The sequence below is a fragment of the Cydia amplana genome, chromosome 15, assembly GCF_948474715.1.
Source record: "Cydia amplana chromosome 15, ilCydAmpl1.1, whole genome shotgun sequence".
NCBI classification, from domain to species: domain Eukaryota; kingdom Metazoa; phylum Arthropoda; class Insecta; order Lepidoptera; family Tortricidae; genus Cydia; species Cydia amplana.
In genome coordinates, this window is record NC_086083.1 from 15,499,005 (window position 1) to 15,520,356 (window position 21,352).

At 36.1% G+C, this 21,352-nt stretch overlaps 1 protein-coding gene across 1 annotated transcript in view; it reads right to left on the bottom strand.

Annotated features, from left to right (window-relative positions):
• LOC134654668 (alpha-N-acetylgalactosaminidase) overlaps positions 1–21,352 on the bottom strand; it is an 86,168-nt gene that overhangs the window by 63,975 nt on the left and 841 nt on the right. The gene's annotated exons all lie outside the window — the stretch shown is intronic.

Genomic DNA, 21,352 nt, shown 5'->3' on the forward strand with positions numbered 1-21,352 from the left:
CATATTAACAATCAGCAGCTACATCAAGTCTTGGGATTAACAGGGGGCTAACCATTGACGTATATTTCAGGACGGGCCTTACGGGCACTAAAATGGTACTAGTTCAGCGGTGTCACTCATGATTTCGAGCCAATCATGCAGTCTAACGCAACTAGTTGCGACCAATCGTGCACGTGATACGAACTTATCAAACAATCGCGTTGTAGCGGTGTTACACTGCTGTACTGGCCCCATTCATGCCCCATTCTTATTACCCGTAAGGCCAGTCCTGAGATATACGTCAATGGGGCTAATGCAAAATTGTAGTTTTCAGGCGCAGCATATGGTTCCATTTTTACGCCCGTCACTATGCCCGTCATTTTCGAACTTACATACTCGTTAGAACTAGGGCTCGCGGTCGACTCCGTGTTTCGTTTACACGTTTCGAATACCCGTATCCGAATAACACGTACACGGTTTTTTGGCCCGTTCCGCACGTGTAATTAAGAAACGTGTAATTAATATCCGTTTCCACGGATAAACGGATATTCGAAGAAACGGATCTTATTTACCCGTGGCTCCGGTTAGAACGTGACAGTCATGGTGACAAGCGACAAAAATGCAACCGTGGTAAGGTTAAAGTTGGCTCTTTAGATAAAAATCATAAAATTATATTTAATTTTCATTTATTTAGTTACGTACCTGCGAGTAAAACAAAGTGCATGACCGATGCCAGTTACGGAGAAGGAAAAAAAGCTTCGATCAAAACCAGGTTACGAAGCCCCGGTTACGTAGGCGGCCGAAGGGGGGCTATTTGCGCCAGCCAGGGTGAGCCTGGGGTTTAAATTGTACTGGTAACCATGGTACCTCCGGTTAACCGGTTAATGCCGGGTTAGTGGCTTAACCCTGGCTGGCGCAAGTGGCGCTAAGATACCTAAAGGGGCCCACACATTACCAGTTCCCCGGACGATAACAACCTGTCAGTTGTTCGGAGCTGTCAAATTTTGCGTTTTACTGACAGGCGGATATCGTCCAGCGAACTGGTAATCTGGGTCACACCTCGGACACTGGCGATCAAATGTATGAAACAAACGCGTTCCTACGCACACAGCCTAAGCTCGTGTAGGTGAACGCGTATATACCATGCTTGTGTGAGTGAGATAAGACATTGTAGGGTAACTGTGAGGTAACCGAGAGCGGGTCTCAGCGGGTGGGCGGCACTTTCAACGGGAGGCAGGGAGCGTCCATATGTATGCTAGTACTCTTTATTATACTGTGTCTGGGTAGTCAAGCCAGAGTCCACTCACGATCTTAGTCATCACGAAATCACCTTTGTGCATCATAATTGCAAGTAATTGCTGCTATTGTGGCAGCACTGCTTATCGTAGTTTTCACTGGCTATTGTCATGTTACCGCAAATTAGTAGCAGATTATGCGATAGTGCAAATAAGATGACACTGACATTAGTGACACGAGTAGTCAGTTGTGTTATCTTATCGTCTCATATTATATACTAGTGACCCGCCCAGGCTTCGCACGGGTTAACAAATTATACGTAAACCTTCCTCTTGAATCACTCTATGTATTAAAAAAAACCGCATCAAAATCCGTTGCGTAGTTTTAAAGATCTAAGCATACATACAGGCAGACAGACAGACAGCGGGAAGCGACTTTGTTTTATACTATGTAGTGATTATACTCTTTGCTCATATTATATTACCAATCAGTTGGTTGTCTTATTTTCAATTAGTATTGGTATTTCACATAGAGTACAGCGAACTATGAAACCTCACGAACCAATCTAACCATCACTCAAACTTCATTATACCACAGTACGGCTAATAACACGAATTACTGTCCTATTAACCAATAGTACAAGCAATTTCCTGCGGGTAGTGCAATACGGTGAAATGCCGCTTTGTAGATGCAGTAAGTTTATATTAGGACTAGCGACCCGCCCCGGCTTCGCACGGGTTAACAAATTATACATAATCCTTCCTTTTGAATCACTCTATCTATTAAAAAAAACTGCATCAAAATCCGTTGCGTACTTTTAAAGATCTAAGCATACTGCTTACAACTTTAACTTAAATGGGCCAAATACTTCAAGTGTTGACGGTTATGGTTAAATAAAAAACATTAAATATTTTCATTTCGAATGTAACTCTAACGTCGGCAGAGTACACTGATTACTTACCTAAAAAAAAGTACCTAGGCTTAATATAGGAAGTTTTGCGCTTGTAAATTCCGCTATATGATCTGTAAAATTTGCAGGAAAGAAACTTAGGTATGTAGAGTAGATGTACAGTTTTCTGAGTTTCATTACGGTATTAAATTCCAGCACATGTCGGAATTGACAAGCGAAGCGAAGAGTTTTATTAAAGACTTCTTTTCACTGATTGACGACCATGCAGTTACCGTGAAATAGAAACGTAACGTAATTCCAGTATTGTAGGTAGGTACTTAATTCCAGTGACAATTAAAATCTGAGATTTAAGGTAGTCACTTACGATAATCTTCAGTATATAATTATGGAATAAGTCGCTAACTTTATAATAAACAATTACTTTAGCCGAAAACACGTGTCTAATAAAAATTATAGATAATTATAATAAACGTGAGACTCGTCGTACATAATTCGCGTCCGGGCGTACGTAATATTTATGTAACCGACTGGACCAAATGTAACGTGTTATACCTCCACTTATCATTACATTTGTGTCCTTAATAGAGAGGAATAAGGTGCAAAATTGTAAAACAAGCTGTTAATGAGTACATGTAACGACAAAGTGGTTAGTGAAAACTGACTAAAAATGCCACTGAAAGGAGATACAGATGGAGATGTACTGTTGTGAATGAATGTTGTATGAATATCGTAAGTATGGAACTAAAAGCGAAGTCAGGTTTCATAAAAGGCTAGTTTACTTACTAATTGAGGGGTTATTGCTAACTACGGACTACGGGGACTACGGGGTGAGGTGGAATTTCCTGTTTATCGTCAAAGTTATGAAATGGAACTACCTAAAATAAAATAAAAACTAAAATACAAACGTCCGGAACACTAATTATATACACCATTCAGTTTGCATATGTAAAAATAAAATGTTATCGAGGTTTGAATGTCAGTTTTGACCCTACTCACCCCATTTTACGGTAGTACTGTAGTCTTGACTACACATGCCTTGGCTTAGCCTTCAATTGGATCTAAGTATGTACTAGAGAATTTTAGACACACCTAACCCGTGTGGTCTCATGATCTTTTAGGGCGAGCTTTATTGATATTACGCTTACATACCTATTACAGTTACTCTCAGTAAAACAATACATAATGGAACTTAAATGCAAAATGAACGGATAGTTACCTAAACAAAGAGTTGCTAAATCTTCATTACCCTACAAATCGTCATTTTCGTTAAGTGTAAAGTGATGTTTTGTAAAAGTTGTACGACCTCTGTGTCCGAGTGTACAGTAAAGTACAGTCTTGTTCACCGGACGTTACTCAATATTATAATATAGGTCGCCTGACCGGTTTGTGCGCTGAAACTTAGTATTAATAGCGTTTTACGAGAATTCTAAAGAGCGTGTCTTTATAAATACGACCAAACCAAAGTTGAGCTGAGAACACTCACTGGAAAATATTCGAATTATTTTTAAAGTGTTCGGAAGACAATCTACCACAGATTTATGGCGTTGCTCATAAACTCGTTATTGGCCTGAATTAGCTATGAATTGTGTGTCTTTAACTGTCAACGTGACTTATGTATTTGTAAGAAAGGGATAAAACATAATTTAACTAAATCAGGCCCGTAAAGTTTTTGAATAAGGGGGTTAACCTAGTCCCATCTCTTGCAAGTCTTGTAGAGTCGAAATAAGAGAACTCGGCATAGCATTTTGCAATGACAAAGTGTGGCCATGTCTTGATGAATGTCAAGTTTATATGAAAAATTACGTTTAGGTATCATTATACCTTGCCATTACCCTGCCTCAATTTGTTCTGTTCAAGCATGTATAAAGTTAGCTTAGACTCTATAGATCTTGTACTTTGTAGTAGAGTAGTAAATTCCAATTGGGAAACGCCAAAAATTGTGTCTTGGACCAACATCGAGAAATTGAAATTCGGGTACAGCCTCTCTATCCCTTTTGCTTATTCGAGCGACAGAGAACGATGACGATATAACAAGGCAGATAACAATTTTAGATGTTGGCGTTAGGCCCTCGGTCCGGTAAGGAGTTTCGGGCTCTTAAAACTGACTGAGGGGGGATTTAAATCTTCTCGAGACAGAGGTGTAGGGTTGGAGCCGGTGTAGCTTTATTTGACGTTCATAAGCGCATTGTAATATGCCTACTTGAATAAACTATCTTTTATCTTATCTTTTATCACGAACCATCTTCTGACGTCAAATAGCTATATATTAACTTCTAAGTTGACCGCCAAATACCTTGAAAATACCTTCTTGAATAAATAATTTACTTACTGACACAGAAATGCACCCATTAACACGCTTGGAAGCGGACTTGCCACTCCTCGATACAGTTTCAACGACCGCTGGGCTTTTAATTACTTTATACCTTTACGATGCATTAATTTAACGAACAAAATTTTGATGGGATGGTGGTCGCTTTCCGATGATGGTAATACTTATGCCTACTTGAATAATAAACTATTTTTATCTCTTTATCTTTAAAGGAGCGATTGGCGTCCGTTGGCTCGTTGGGTGGCCGACATTTGGAATGTTGCGGGTCACTTCTGGATGAGATTAGCCAGGACTGGGAAGTGGCGTACTAGAATGGAGGCATATGCTCAGCAGTGGGCGATAAAGCGCTGACGTGATGATGATGAGTTTAACGAAATCTTTGTTAGTAGAGTTAGGAGGAACAATCCAAGTTTGATTATCTGATCCGACCATAGATCATGTCCGATACAAAGTATTTATTGTTTTGTTTTACGCCTTCAAATAAGTAACACCATAAGTATCATAACAAAACATCTAGATTTGGGCAAGTGAAGATACAGTACTGTAGCAAATTTATACACGAAGCACGGACAACACGAAGTAAATAATATTTCTTTAACTTTGAATAATTACGCAGGTGTGATGCCCATACACTACACATAGCATGTTCGTAAGAAGATCACAATCCGATGCATTCTAATGAATCCATAATTATAACTATTGACGAATCGATATGCACTTAGTATAAAAATGGACATACATTTCTATCGCATCTGCGTTTGATATGTGCAGCGTGCACGCTCAGATGTATACAATTTTAAGGTTACGTGACTTAGACAAATATATAATGAAGTTAATAAAGCATTTTTTTATCAAATATCATCATAAATTTAGCTCTTCATTTTATATCACTAAATGTAAATTTTATAACTTTCTTTTTGTTGATATTTCTATTAGTAATTCTTTGAATAAAACATTGCTTGGAGTTCCTCAGGCTTTGGACTACTTTTAAAGTGATAGTCGATAGCTTAATTTTACTTCAGTAACTGTATAATTATTACGAATGGATTAGGTACTTCACTAAATACATTCGTTCATTGACTTCTTATTCGGTGTTAAATTATTTAGACTTACTAAATATTTTTTGGTGTAGGTACCGCAAGGAAGTGACTATCGACGAACACTCTTATTTAGGAGACTTCTATTGTGGTCTACACTAAATGTACATGTGGGGTTCTCAAGCAGCTTTTAACTTAGTACATAATTTATCATTTAGGGGCTATTGATTTAAATGTCGCTCTCAAGATACATCTTTGGAAGCAGCCTTCAGCTTTGCAGCATTCTCTGTACAGCGAGCAGAAATTTAAATTTAAGCGAGAAATTTAAATGGATATGGATGGAATTTAATACATTCATTCATAAAATAGGCAAATTTTTTTTCTGCTGGGTGTTTATATCAACAAGTCAATGGGAATCTAAATAGTATTCTGAAATGTACGATGCACTAATTACTCAGTATCTAAGGCCTTGCAACTAATTGTATCATTTAGCGCTGCACTGTGTGGCCGGCGCGCGCGCATGAAATCGAAAGCGGAGAAAACAAAGCGTGACGCAACCGATGGGAACCAATGATAATGGACTTTAGCGTTAAACGGTCGCAGTAAGGAAAAATGTATAAGAGATAAAATGTGGGTCCGAGTAGAGAACCCTGAGGTAACCCTATACAATTTTACCGCGTCTTCATAGATTACACTGTAACTTTGTCTGTCTGTCTGTCACTTACCTCTTTACGGTTAAACCACTGAACCGATTTACATGAAATTTTAAATTATTATTGGAGATAGTTTGACACCAGGGAAGAACATACGGTGACTGCTATAGTAATTGGCAACTACATAGTAATTGGCCTTTCCTAACAAATGAGAAAGAAACAAGCGAAAAAAAGAAGTCGTATTGTTAGCAGTGGCCAATTACTATGTAGTGACCAATAACTATAGCATAACATACCAATAACTATTTTCTCATATTCCACGCAATCCAAGTCGCGGAGAGTAAATCCTATTAAATGTATTTCGTTTACTGTCACGTGCATAAGTTTCCGAACACGCGTTTACTGTAAGATTCTCAAAATTGGTTAAAATGTAAAAAATGCGGCCACACGAATTACGGCGTTGCACGAATATACATCTTTAATTAATTGGCCAAGTTGCACCACGGATTATTAACTATTTGGGTTAAGTTGGGCTATGAGAACTGGTTTTATTAATAATATACACATAATAAAGCCTTTGACTAACACGTATTGCATAAATACAGTTATTGTTATAGTTATAACCGAAATCATCTTTAAGAATCAAGTTATCTTCACGTTTGTTAAAATGGTTACCTAAATTAGTCTAATTAAAACGTATGTATAAATCCACAGTGTTGTACTATACCTACTTACCTTTTCATTTATAAAACTTAGCAACGCTCTGTAAAATGTTGTCCCTTTTCGAACAACTATAATTGACGTATAAGGACAAAAGCCTATCATGGGCTTGTTACACTTGACAGGCGTTTATTACTGTATTATTAGCATAAGAATCTTGACTTAAATACATCTTTGTAATTAAAAAACTTTATTTATACATACACCCCTAAGTGACTGGATAGAATCTACAATACAGCCGGCCTAGCCAAGGTTACAATCGCTATCGCTTTGACAACGAAACGCTTTGTGTCTCTCTATCACTCTTTTATATTAGTGCGACAGTGACAGTTGAGTTTCTATCGCTACGCAGCGCAATCGATTGGCATGTTGGCTACGCGGCCAGATGATCAAAATAAAATAGAAAGAGATTAACGTGTCTGTCTACCTCACTCTAACATTAAGCGGTTACAGTGCAAGGTCACTCCACGATATTTTCATTAAGTACTATTACATTACTTCCACGCGACTCGTTCTATGGCAATATTAGGCCAATCTTTCCGAAAGACTTCAAGATCGTGCCGCCATCTCCTTCGAGGTCTACCGTAACGCCGCGCCGCACTATGTCTGGTGTCCACTCAGTAGTTTTCTTGGCCCACAAGTCGTTTGGCATACGGCAGATGTGTCCGGCCCATTCCCATTTAAGCAAGTCCCGTTGTACAATTTAATAATGTGTAAAAATCGTGAAAGTTTAAATCAGTGTTAAACAGTTACATTTTAGCGTAATGTATGAATATGACTGCATATGCAACAAATTAGCAATGAAATCGAGAGCACTTTCCCAAGGTCTGGTTACTCAACCCGTGAATCAACGTTAGACAAAGGGGGATGCACACAAAAAGTGAAACAAGAACTAGTGTTAAACGATTAGGTATTCATGACTTACGACACTTGGGACCGGTGTAAAAGACAGGATTTAGCGATTTACACTATCCGAAGACGTGGCCGGTAGGCATTGGTCTCTGGTGGGCCCCATCTGCTGCTATTTACTAACATCCTAATTGAAATAATTTCTATTCATAGAATTATAGTACGCAGTCAATAGTAGTGGATGAAACAACGCTCCAAAAACATCTGCCACCCTGAAATATTCCTAATGATGCTTTCGCTTCTATTGATCCTGACTGTGCAGCGTCAATTAGAAACAAAAATCTCGTTAAAGATCTGAAAAAATACTATGATATTATTGGGAAGTTAAAGATTATATATTCATTTATTTAATCTTTATTGCATAAGAGAAAAACTTATCGTACAAAAGGCGGCCTTCATGCCAAAGGGAATGATATAAGTCCATTTATTTGACGCTGAAAGGCTAAAAGTTCACGGGCGTCTCGTATCGTATAGGTATCTCGTTCACGGGCAGGGTCGGTTATATCCATTTCTGCTCATGTCAGACTAACCGGTAAAACTATCGGATTATCCTCTTCCGTCGCAAAAATTCGTTGTGGTTCTTTGGTTAGAAGCACTATTAGTCCATAAATTTGCTGGTTAAGTGTTACGTAGCAGACAGATTTGTCGATCCCTGCCACTGGAACTATGGCAGGAGAGCAAAACAAACATAATTCCCTAGTAGTTTTAGTATTTTCTTCGGAGCACTATTAACCTTTTAACCGCCGTAGACAGATATAATAAGACATACAAAATCGGGCTCATTTCGCCACTGTCTGATAAATAAGACAAAACTTCGTGTAACTTCGACCCCCCGGCGACACGGGCACGCTCGATGACGTATTCTATGGCGGAGGAATACGTCATCGAGCATAATGAAGAATAATGAAGATTGACAGGCCTTTTGCCCGCTTCCTCTTGTACTTTAAACCGTTGCGAACTAGATCTTCGCGTGCGCCGCTCACAACACCACAGTGCTCTGATTTGCATGTCAATCGAAGAGCATAATAATATGTGAGAACTAAGAGCAAATGATTATTAGTGGTCACACGTGGTGGTTACTTAAATTAAAAGGGCTTTTGTTCATACAAATGTAATGCTACTTACGACCTTATCAACATGTGCAAGTGTGTTGTTTCTATAGTTTATCGGGCGCCAACTCTTTATGTCTGTCTGTTATATTTTCATGGCTACGCTACTAAACCGGTTTTGGTGAGAGCATATAAAACACTTAGGGATGGATTTAGATAATTTTATTTGCATCCCTTAAGGGTAAGGAGAATAGAGTTCTGCTAAGCTAAACAAGTCTGCACCGAATTAGCAAGGACACAATGTGACAGTGCCACTATAAACAACATACTATGTTTTCATAGAAAGTTGACGCTTCCACACTCTGTCGATGTCGCTTCCCAAGTCGGTGTAGAGTTAAGTTTAGGCGGACTCTAAATAGTAGTAAAAAATTAACAAAATTGTCTTTTTCACACCTCCTATTCAGAAAAGAGCTTTTTCTTCCCTGCTAGGAGGGATCAAAGTAGTAATTTTGCTCCCTGCTAGGAGGGATCAAAGTAACACTTTTCTGTTGTAGCACACCATTTTAAAAAATGTTTGCACTTTACTTTTTTTGCTTAAATAATCTTTTTAAGCATCAGATTGTGTCAACACTAAGATTTTTTATTTTCCTCATAGTTGATGTGAAAAGCAGTATGTGTCACACGGTATCAAAATTATTTCGTTTTGGGCGTTAACACTTGAATCCCTCATTACGCTCAGGATTCTACTTTAGAATTCTATTGTAGAATCCATCGCTTCATTCATGATTCAATGTACCTACGCCCTTGACGGAAATATATCATTTTGAGCCCTTGTAACACAAACTACTATTTTGAGTGACCGATAACTTATTCAAACTTTAACTAAAATTATTATCATAAATAAACAAATAACCCTGCCCCTAGTGACACAGAACCCGTTATTATAATTAATAACTACTCGTACTTAATGCAGGTCAAGCCGGAACGGAACACGAAACACATGCAGCTGACTGTTAAATCCGCGTTTGGTATACGGAATCATTTCAGTGTTCATTCGAACGGAAGAAACAATAGATTACTAGCTTTTGCTCATTAATCTATGCCTACAAAGTTTCAACCCCGACTTTTAAGGGGTGAATTTAGGGGTAAAAGGTATCTTTCATGTTCAACACAAAAAAGTCGCGACCACGACCAGTGAAATCTGTGTCGATACGTCGGTAAATAAAGGTATTAAAATAAATTCGCGATAGACTCGTCTATAAATGTGAGATGTGTACCTGCAAAATAAACTTACTTAAGTATATGACTTTGCATGCGTTTCGAATAGTGGCTTATTTCTTCATCAGCGCCTACACTTTGAAGTAATCGTTAAATCGTATTTACCTCGCTCAGAGCAATGTGATCAAACATATAATTTAGCAGATATATTTCAATCTGATATCAACATGAGCGCAATTATGATTTCAGATATACTACAGCACAGAGCACCATTGACTAATAGCAGACCTTATGTTAAGGAAATAAGGTATATAAATGGTTAGTTATTTGTGTCAACGATTGAACCATGATTGCGAGGCCGAGGTATTGTTTAAGAAACTAAATAGGTACTCGGTTTTTTAAATTCTATGAGCGCTTTAATTTAGCTTCTGCTATAGATACATGTGAACAAGTATAGTACCTACTTATATGTTAAAAATATGGAATAAATACACTAAAAATTACTCAGGAGATGAAAGTTTATAATGCTTAGTAGCATGTACTGTAACTTTTAAAATGGGCTTTAGGATGTACGTTGTATATATGTAGAAGATTACAAGTATAGGTGCGCGGAAATTCGATACCCCATTGGTTGTCTTGAAGAGAATAAGAGTTTCGCGGCATTATACTAGCCATGTACTCTTCTTGATCTGTATCTTGTAATAGCGGCTGCAGTGTTCGTAAGCTCGAAGCTATTCGAGGCAAGGTTACTACATGATATAATACATCGCTAACAGACTGCGTAGGTATTCCCATTGAGAGAGATTCGACCAGAGATAGCATTAGCTTTGGCTAAACCAATAAATCTGCCTTCCAATTATTTTTGAAGTGAAAACTTCTTTAGCGGCGCTGTGTACTTTTTGAGGTGGGGAAAAAATGTTAAACTCGAGACAGCGTAAGACGATCACGTGACCGTAAGATTAAATTTAGATGGCCACTCATTTAGATGGCATTTAAATCAATAAAGAAAAACTCAATGACATAAGATGAAAAACTGTTACATGTAATGTCATTGAGTTTTTCTTTATTGATTTAAATGTCATCTAGTGAGTTTCGCTCCAACTGGTATTAATATAACTCGAGTACTAACAGTGATGTGCTTAGGGGTTTCAAGTAATTAACGCTAACGCTAGATGGCGTTAACCTCAATTATACATAGTGCATTTTGCACTAGTCATTGAGTTTTCACTTCTGCCGGCACTCCCTGAGTGCAACCCGTTTTTTTTCCATATTTGAGCAACGAAGAGGCACATATATACTATGTTTATCTGTTTATCCCGAGGCAAACATCACGCTTGATCTAAGAGCAATGAGAATATCACCGCAGCGCCGTATCAAATATTGCGAAATAAACTTACATAACTAGATACATTTCATTAACTATCGCAAACTCACATTAGAGTTTGCTAAAATGATCTAATTTCAATCTAAATCCCTTTCAATAAAGCTAAATTTTACCTGACTCAGTTTATCATAGTATGTTAATTTTTGTGAAATATCGGTCAACATGTAGCTTAATCCGATATCACAGGGTTAAACGGATAAGATTATGTTTCTAGCATATTTAATATCTCATAGTTCGGCTTCTATTGACAGTAATGACTGATGAGTGACAGAGAGAGGTGAAACAAGGTTTTGTAAAGTTGCTAATAAGTTATTTGGCCTTGTTTAATTTGTAATATATTTTTGGTAAAAGGTCGTTTAGTTCGCTTTAAAATAGGCCATAATCCTAATATGTAAACTAAGAGGTAGAGCTTCAGTCGCCATCAGATATAACTGAGCGGTCAAGATGCTCATATTTTTTTATTTATTTTATTATTTAAAAACATAATATATACCATTACAGTCAAAACCAAATCACTGTACACATCAGATTACAGAATACGTACCTACCTAATAATGTATTTACACAATTTAGGAAAATCAGATCACAATCAACTTTCATCCATCATCTCACTCAAATATCTGAACACGTCTCTATTGTCAAGGCGTTAGAGTGCGTGTGAAGATATTTTTGAGAACCTCGGGCGCTGCTCCGATATATTTTATGACGACTGTACCTGTAATAAGATGTTACTTAATAAAACCTGTGTCGTAGATAACACCCGTTCAGAAAAGTAAACTCTACTTACACGTACCCCGTAAACAAAAGCCGTACTAAAATAGCAATTTAACAAAAGAAACCGTATGTGCACGATCAACAGAGCATTTCATATCTACAATAGAAGTAAAACAAAAGAAAATCAATCATCTCAACCATGGCCTTGTCCTAGTTACTCACGGCAACCATTAGCATCACCAAATTATCAAGCAGCAAAAAAAAAAATACAGACAGACACCCACACAAATATTAATGACTAACGATTTATAGCATCTGTCTTGAGAGACGGGACTTTGAAATTAAAGTTAAAGCATTATTCTTTTACATTTTAATAAAAGCCTACCTCTAGCCGCCAAGATACATATAAAAAGGTTATACCATTCCATTTTAATTTGAGTGCTTGTTTTGACTTATCACTACATAGTATAAAACAAAATCGCTTCCCGCTGTCTGTCCCTAATAGTCCCTACGTATGCTTAGATCTTTAAAACTACGCAACGGATTTTGATGCGTTTTTTTAAATAGATAGAGTGATTCAAGAGTGATTCCACCAAAATTGGAGTGGAACGGAACTACTTTTAGCTAGGTACCTGTAGCAAAGCGACGAAATCGCGGAGTGAGCCACGCCTGATAATGTATAGAGGCGCTATGGTAGATCATTTGTAATTGTAACTGACATCCTACATACAGTCACTTTTTGCAACCGAGGTCACACAATCAATAATCTTAACGCACAAAAACTCATTGTAGTTACTTAACTAAATGAAAATTCAAGTAACGTAATATACGTAAGTATTCCTTTGTGAAATGTCTGGTGACTGCATAATTTGTTTAGCTGTATTTCGTAGTTTTATTGCAATAACGTTTAGTTTGTTTTAATAGCTGTCGCCAATTAAGCCATTGGCATTCTTTCATCGGGGTCATATTAAAGTTATTTGTCAACCGTATTGATATTTTTTTTTTTTATAATTTTATTTGTTTATTATTTGTTTGCTCAGTTATTTGATAACTTATTAAATAAAACAATAAGTACAGTCACCTGCATTAATATTTTACACAACGAATGCCGCAAAAATATCTAACAGCGCGTCATATATTTTTGCGGTCTTCAAAAAGTAACAATATTATGTAACTGTACATATTAGTTGACTGTTACATTATGCGATAACTAATTATCAGGATGACATGGCCTGATATCGGGAAATCAATATGCAATAAAGTATAAACGAACGAACCCATTAAACAAAAATACGAATCAGAATCAGAGAATTAATTGTTGAATTATATACGGAATCTGTATACAATTCAACATTTATAGTCAATTAACGACAAAACTACTGAGTAAATAGCAATGATTTATAACTCAAAATAGGTTATAGGCGTTCCAAAATTGAAGCGCTTACCTTGTGACAAATTGGACAAGTTGCCTTTAGTCGCGGCTGGGCAAGCGAGAAATGTACACGTGCTAACGAGCTCCCGCACACCGAAAGAGAAAGAGACGACCTTATGTTTAACAACGAGTGTGACAAAGATGGATTGAATGATAAAACTAATCAAAAATAACAGATTTCTTCGTAGGCACAGAAATCAATATGGAAGTATTTTTTGTGCTCCTCAAGTATGAGTATAACCTATCTATGTTATATAACATCATTGGTAAATAGATACAATTTCAAAGTAGATCAAACTGTGTTTAACATGGAATGCAAACATGGCCGGAAATATTGCAGGTTCCATTTACTCGAAGTAATGGCGCGTGCCGTACTGCATGCTGCAAGTGACTAAAGTGCAGTTCGACAAAGTCTAGTACTTTATTGTTATTGTAACGATAATAGTTTTAGCGTTATATTTAGTTATACTTTGACGTTGTAGTCTAAGAAGTTTTAACACTCGTCTAATATTTCGACTCAAAATAATTTTGGAGTTTCTCAGGGAAGTGTCTTTGAGCCAAAACTATTAGTGTTATCGTATTCGTAAAACCACCCAACTAAGTCCAAGAGCTCCCAACGATGGTCCAAAATTAACTCCAACATCTTTGTTCAGCTGTGAATGAAAATTAGATATAGATATTCAGGGTGTTATTCATAAACGTCTGCTAAGTTAATAACTGATGATCATCGTTTGTCCCTCTCTATGGCATTACGACAGATAGGGACAAACGACGATCATCAACTGTGTTAACAGCCGTTTATGAATAACGCCATTGTTTTCTTTATCGAGCCTTTAACCTTTAATGGTTTTGGTTGTAGGTACTTTGCCCTTATAAATATAGTCTATATAGTTTCCGTGTCATTTTTTTCCATGGCATAATCCCTTGATTAAAACGTACGAGTAGGTACAACAATTGAATATTTAAAAAAAAAACAAGCAACAACGGTTGCACTCCGGGAGTGCCGATAGAAGTGAAAACTCACCTCACTATGTTACCGACGCCCGGTAACACGATACATACGTTTAGCGGAGGTATTCTATTTATTTATTATATATTATTATCATTCTCAAATAAGATCACACTTTTTCATTGACATGTTTATTTACATACTGCCATGACAACGTCAAATTATTTTAAGATAGGTAAAGAGTCTTGAAGGAGTCCGCAACATAAATGTCAAATAACATTGAGTTTTTCTTTATTGATTTAAATGCCATTCAAATTATGAGTGGCCACCTTACGGGGCTTACGGTCACGTGATCGCCTTACGCCCCTCACGGTCACGTGATCACCTTACGCTGTCTCGAGTTTATCATTTTTTCCCCACCTCAAAAAGTGCCCAGCGCCGCTAAAGAAGTTTTCACTTCAAAAAATGTATTTTGTTAATTTTAAATATGTGTAGGTACAAAACGCGAGAGTTTAGTGTTATACAATTTTGAAAAAGTCGGTAACGTGGTCAAGGCCACATCGTAAATTCAACCAACACTTGCACTAATTAGATGCACCCGGCCGAGTGCACGTCATTACTCATTACCAATGAGGTCATATTAATTCACCTGACTCGGAGCAATTACACCCGCCATATAATTGGGTCAGATCAATAATGGGCCTTTGATGTGGTCGTAATGTACGAAATTGATTTTATACGTAGTTGCTTGGTTATAAGAACAATGATTTAAGAACATTATGGACACAGAAAGATAACTGGTAGTCTAAGATATATTTGTTCTTATGAATTAGTTGAAACCAAACAGTTTTTTTGCTTTTATTGTTATTTTGGAGTTGCTCCGGAAAGTCTTCTTGGACCAAAACTGTTGCACAAAACGTAATGTAATGATTTTATACTTATTTGCTTGGTTGCTAAATCAAATGAATGTTGGAGCTGTAAAAAATACACATAGATATGTATGTGAGGTATGTATGTATATATATGATTTCTCGCTTGTTAGTGTGTTAGCATAAAAATAGAATTAATATACAGATTCAAACTGCTAACTGACCTAACACCGAAAAGGAAAAATTATAGAAAAAGAAAACGAACAATCATCGTAATGTTATAGCGATAGTTTTTCTTTAAGTACGTACATGATATTGATGTAATAAAATAATGTATACAAATACAGACAGTATATAATGTATGTATGTATAAACATAAACTCTTTATTGTACAAAACACAGAACACAAACACACACAGTTTAGACACTTTAAGACTTTCGTAAACATTTTCATATGTTAAGACTAATTAGTGCTATAAGCTAGGTACCTACTTAGAACTTCTTTACAGTCTGTAAGAATAGGTGATAAATTTTTTTACTTACAATGAAACAAGTGTTGAAACTATTTTGTATTCAGTATCGTAATTTTTCTCACGCAATTCCAGAGGAAATATACATAACCAATTTTGCTAATTATTTAGTATATAATAATAATTACTAGAAAATAATAAACTTTTTACAATTTACTATTTCAAAATTGGTAGTTATAGTAAGTGAGTAATGTAAATAAATTGATTTTTGTAATAGTTATCTATTTTAAGATGAGAAAAGTTGGTATGTACCTACATGTATATTTTGTTATACCTATTCAGTATTTAAGTAACTACAAAATATGTAGGTAAGTACGTAATTTAGCCATGACGCCACATCATATATGGGTCAAAACTCTGAATAAGTATAGGACGGATTTTAAAGCCTAATTTTTAAAAATGATAAAAAATTCTGCTTCGTAAAAGTTTTATAATAATTTTTTTAGCTTATGTTACATAGATGTCCACGGAAAAGATGTCGGCTGTCCCGAATTCCCTATTATCTAGTCTATTTGGATACTTAATTGGGCCCAATGTTTGTCAATAATGGTTCTAAGTCCACATTCTCATGTTCCGCGGTAATTTCTACCATTAATTTCAAACCCACTGATCGTGACAAACAGTTTTTTTTTATGCAAAACGGTGCGTTACACCGGTCCCAATATGGCAAAAGGGCGTAAAGCGGTTGTATTGTTTTGTGTGTGTGTTGTTATGTGTTTCTTTACGAAGTTGATTTATTTTTTTATTGAATTCTGTGAGTTGTAGGTACTTATCGCTTGTTAATAAGAATATCCGAAGGGTGACCCAAATATAAAATTTTATGAGTTGTATCGTTTTTCCTATACTTACCTACGCCGAGAAGAGTAGGTATCCCAGAAATTACTGAGTTGCAATTATGAGCTATTTTTTGCATTTATGCCAATACTTTTGATATTGACACATTTTGTAAAGAGTGGTGAGAGTGTGTACATCGGAGAGGACCAAATGGGGGCAAAGAGGGGAGGCCTTTGCCCAGCAGTGGGACACTCATAAGGTTAATAAAAAAAATTGATGACCTAATTATGAATGTGAGTTGTATCGCTTTGCCTTTGTGCCGTATAAGAATGTCCGGAATGGGTCTCGGCGCCTTCCGCCATTGGTGCGTACAATGAGTTTTTGCCGCGAGAAAGTAACCGATGTTAAACCAATCCGTACAAATCGGATATTCAGGGTAATTCCACATATCCACAAATCCAACACTTGAATATTTGTGCCATATTCAACCAAAAGGGTACCTATTGTCGGTTATCAATAAGGCGCTATTTCCTTATAGCTTCAATTTGAAATCAAACTTATCGACAACCGACAATGTGGTACATTTTGGTTGAAAACGTCACATTTCGACATAGGACTTAAGTAGAGCCTCTCTAAATAAGCTGAGTTGCCATTTCCACCGACTTTAACTCAACAAAGTGAGGGAGTGTCATTATAAACGTCATATTTTCATAGACAATTGACATTAATTGACGCTTTGTCATTGAAGATGCCATGCAAAGTTAGTTTGGTCCGACTCTAACCGCCAGTTGAAGCACAATTATTTAAGTACATACATAGAACGAACAAAAACGGTCCAGTATTATATCCCTAACTTTCGGATTAAAGGTTTTTTTTTTAAATTGCCCATTTACCTACACTATCATTGTGAGACTACAGAATACCTTGCTAAAACCTGATTTTTTGGTTGTGACTTACATTGTTCAGGATCGTTTCCTACGTAGTTTTTAGTTTGACTTGAAAGTACTGCATCTGTTTACCTATGCTTTCTGAGGGGCAACCGCGAAAACCGAATTTTGCAAATTGCGGGCATCTTTCTCTGTCACTCTAATTACGCCTTCATTGGAGTAAAAATAAAGATCCCCGCAATTTGCGAAATTTGGTTTTCGCGGTAGCCCCTCTGTTTATAATTGGGTTTGTACTATTTGGGCATGTGTGCCAATCTAAAGTAGTTTCGTAGACACATTTTTGTAGACGTATCAATAATTTTAATAATTTAATGCCATTTTAATTTAACTAACAAGTCTTCCACTGTCCTTTTTGTAATATATGTCAATGAAAGTTCCGTTGAAACATAATAAAATTTTATATATTTCCGTAAAACTACCAGAAACTTTGCTCGCGCTACCGGCTCGCAAGCAAATTGCAGTCAATACACGTATGACGATATGAGCAGCCAGAACTCGGCTGCACTAATGCATACCTATTAATTCAGAATTGATGCACAAATAATTATTAGTACACTTGATTACTTCATTACAGAGTTGGCAGATAAGAATTTTCATAGAAATTATCTGTAACCTAAATCACGCTTCGGATTCGTGCGAGTAGGTAGGTAATTCGCCACTCGTTGCGAATTTTCTATTTCTCGCACTTATCGTATATGTATAACTATTATAATGCGCAACTATAACTTTGCTGTATATTATTTTATTTTATTGGGCGAAATTAAAATGGCTAAGGCATTTAACTTAATACGAAGGCCCTATCTACCTCTTTTATCTGACACGCACACTAGGTACCTAAGCGTTAGCCAAATTTAAAAAAAAAACTTACATTTTTATCTTACGAGATAAAAGGTCAATCTGCAACTCGTGAGAAATAATGTTCCGAGAAAAATCAGCTCGATTGTTATCCTTTGCCATTTCATTTGACCTTGGAATCAGGGTTGCCAGTTCATGCATGTTTATATCCAATAAAATACTTATATTTATAGACATGTATAAAAATAAATTTATAATGGAAGGTAACATTGACCTGAGTGAGGTTGTTTGAGGAAAAATCGATAATAAAGTGATGGGATTTGTTTTGCATTTAAGGGGCCCACTGATTAACAGTCCGCCGGACGATATCGGCCTGTCAGTTAGAACAAAAAGTTGACAGCTCCGAACAACTGACAGGCCGATAGCGTCCGGCGGACTGGTAATCAGTAGGGCCCTTTAGTTTAATGTCTTTTGCTTACCACGTAGGTATTTCTGATCTCAATATACCTAGCTTAAAGGTGCGGCTTGCAGTCTATCAAAAGCTGGAAAAAGTTATCTTTATGACTTTTTCACTCTGGTACCAAGATATTTTATTTATTTTATAATTTTAACAAGCAGAAACGTCTGCGATCGATGCTATTAAGATTAGAATAAATTTAAAAGTGGAAAAATTACTGTCTTGTCTTGTATTTTATTTATTTTTTATTTATTGTAAGTAGGTACTTATACCAAAATCTTACATTGAATCAAACACATTTGCATCGAAAATTCGACACTACATTCGTAGATACATTTCACATTAAAAACTGTTGTGATATCTTACCTTTAGGTATTTTGGGTTAATGAGGTTATTAGGTTTTAGGTGAATGTCTTTAGCGTTTTATAATCACATTTTTAGATTAGTTTTTATTTCGCTCTATTAATAAATAAATAAGCATTATGATATACTTACATACGTATGTTGTAGTTTCTATTATTATATTGCCAGTTGTTTTGAAATATTGTCATTGTCAACGTGTTTTACAGTTTCACGTTTGTTAAGTAAAGTGTTCAACATGCAATGAAATACATATATTGCATACTAAAACCAAATAAGTATTAGAAACTTTTACTACAGCTCTCTCTTGTTCGCGTTCGTATATGAAACGTGTTATGAATAGTATTGTACTATAAAGCAATACATGTAAATACCCTGTAAGTAGGTTTTAATAGGGTAGCATTTATATAATATTTTTACCAAAAAATATATTTAACTCCTTGTATTTTTTTTTTTATTATGTAACTTAGATAATAAGCATTATCACAACTTTTTGCAGACCATATTTTATTTTGGATATAAACTCTATTAGGTATGTAAAAAGAAATTAAGCCATTTCGGTGTCTGTTTGTAATCAGATCAATGCATATAAAATTTAACCCACTACCCTGAATTTTGCAAATACTTGTTTTTTTTTGTTTATTTAAAGTTTCTTCAAAACTCAATGAATACTGTGTGACCGTCCCTGGCCAACGAACCGATAAAAAAATAAACCGGGCAAGTGCGAGTCGGACTCGCGCACGGAGGGTTCCGCACCATCAACAAAAAAATACAGCAAAACAACCAAAAAAAAAACAAGCAAAAAAATGGTCACCCATCCAAGTACTGACCCCGCTCGACGTTGCTTAACTTCGGTCAAAAATCACGTTTGTTGTATGGGAGCCCCACTTAAATCTTTATTTTATTCGGTTTTTAGTATTTGTTGTTATAGCGGCAACAGAAATACATCATCTGTGAAAATTTCAACTGTCTAGCTATCACGGTTCGTGAGATACAGCCTGGTGACAGACGGACAGACGGACGGACGGACGGACAGCGGAGTCTTAGTAATAGGGTCCCGTTTTTACCCTTTGGGTACGGAACCCTAAAAATCAGCCCATATAGTAGGCCTTTATTTCCTAGGTAACTAGTCTGTACTACTTTATGCATACGCAAAAGACTGGCTAATAGCGGAGCCGGTAGAAAATGCCTAATTCGTCCGTAACTGCGAAACCTGCTCCCGTATTCACGTGTTTTTACATAACTGACACTCTTGCGCAAGTTGAAGAGCCTAGTGCCGTAAGTGTAACGATTTACGATCTAGTTGAAATGTGAGTGTAAACATGCGTAATATGTTCATTAGGATAGGTTCATAAGAGGCCAATGGACAACAATTATTTTTAACGGACACGAAAAAAAAACAAAAGATGAAGATTATCTTACTTATGTAGGTATGTTTTTGTTATATTTAATAAAAAAATATGGTTGTCTGTAAAGTCGGTTTACGGACCATAATTTTGCGTAATAACGTCATAAGAAAACATTGATGAAAAATTACATACTTATATACGTTACCATGGAGATCTGTCCACAACGTGACACTTTTTCATGCATGCTAATAGTGTTCATCAATTAAGACGTTACCACGTCAAAAATATTAGTGTGTAAGTACTAATTATTTTTAATTTTTATTTACACTAGCTACTATAAATAACTTCTATAAACATTTAGATAAGTACTTTAATCAAACAAATTTATTCATATAGGTAATTATGTTTTATGTTGAATTCATTTAATGTTAAATAATTTGTATTATTATGTTTAAACATACATAATTATATTAAACTATATAATATTTATACTTATTGCAAAAAGTAGTGTCCGTCTATTCTTCATTCATGTAGGTAACCGATGTAAAGTAGGTTTTATGTAACAAGCTTTTTAGCGCGAAACGTTGATGTCTTTTCTATCAGCTATATGGAAAACACGAACTTATTTTTTTTTAATTAGGTACCTATATAATTTAAAGCTGGTCACGCAGATCTTGTCAGTAGAAAAAGGCTGCAAATTTGAAAAATGGAGGCACGAAGGGATATCGTCCCATAGAAAATTTGAATTTCGC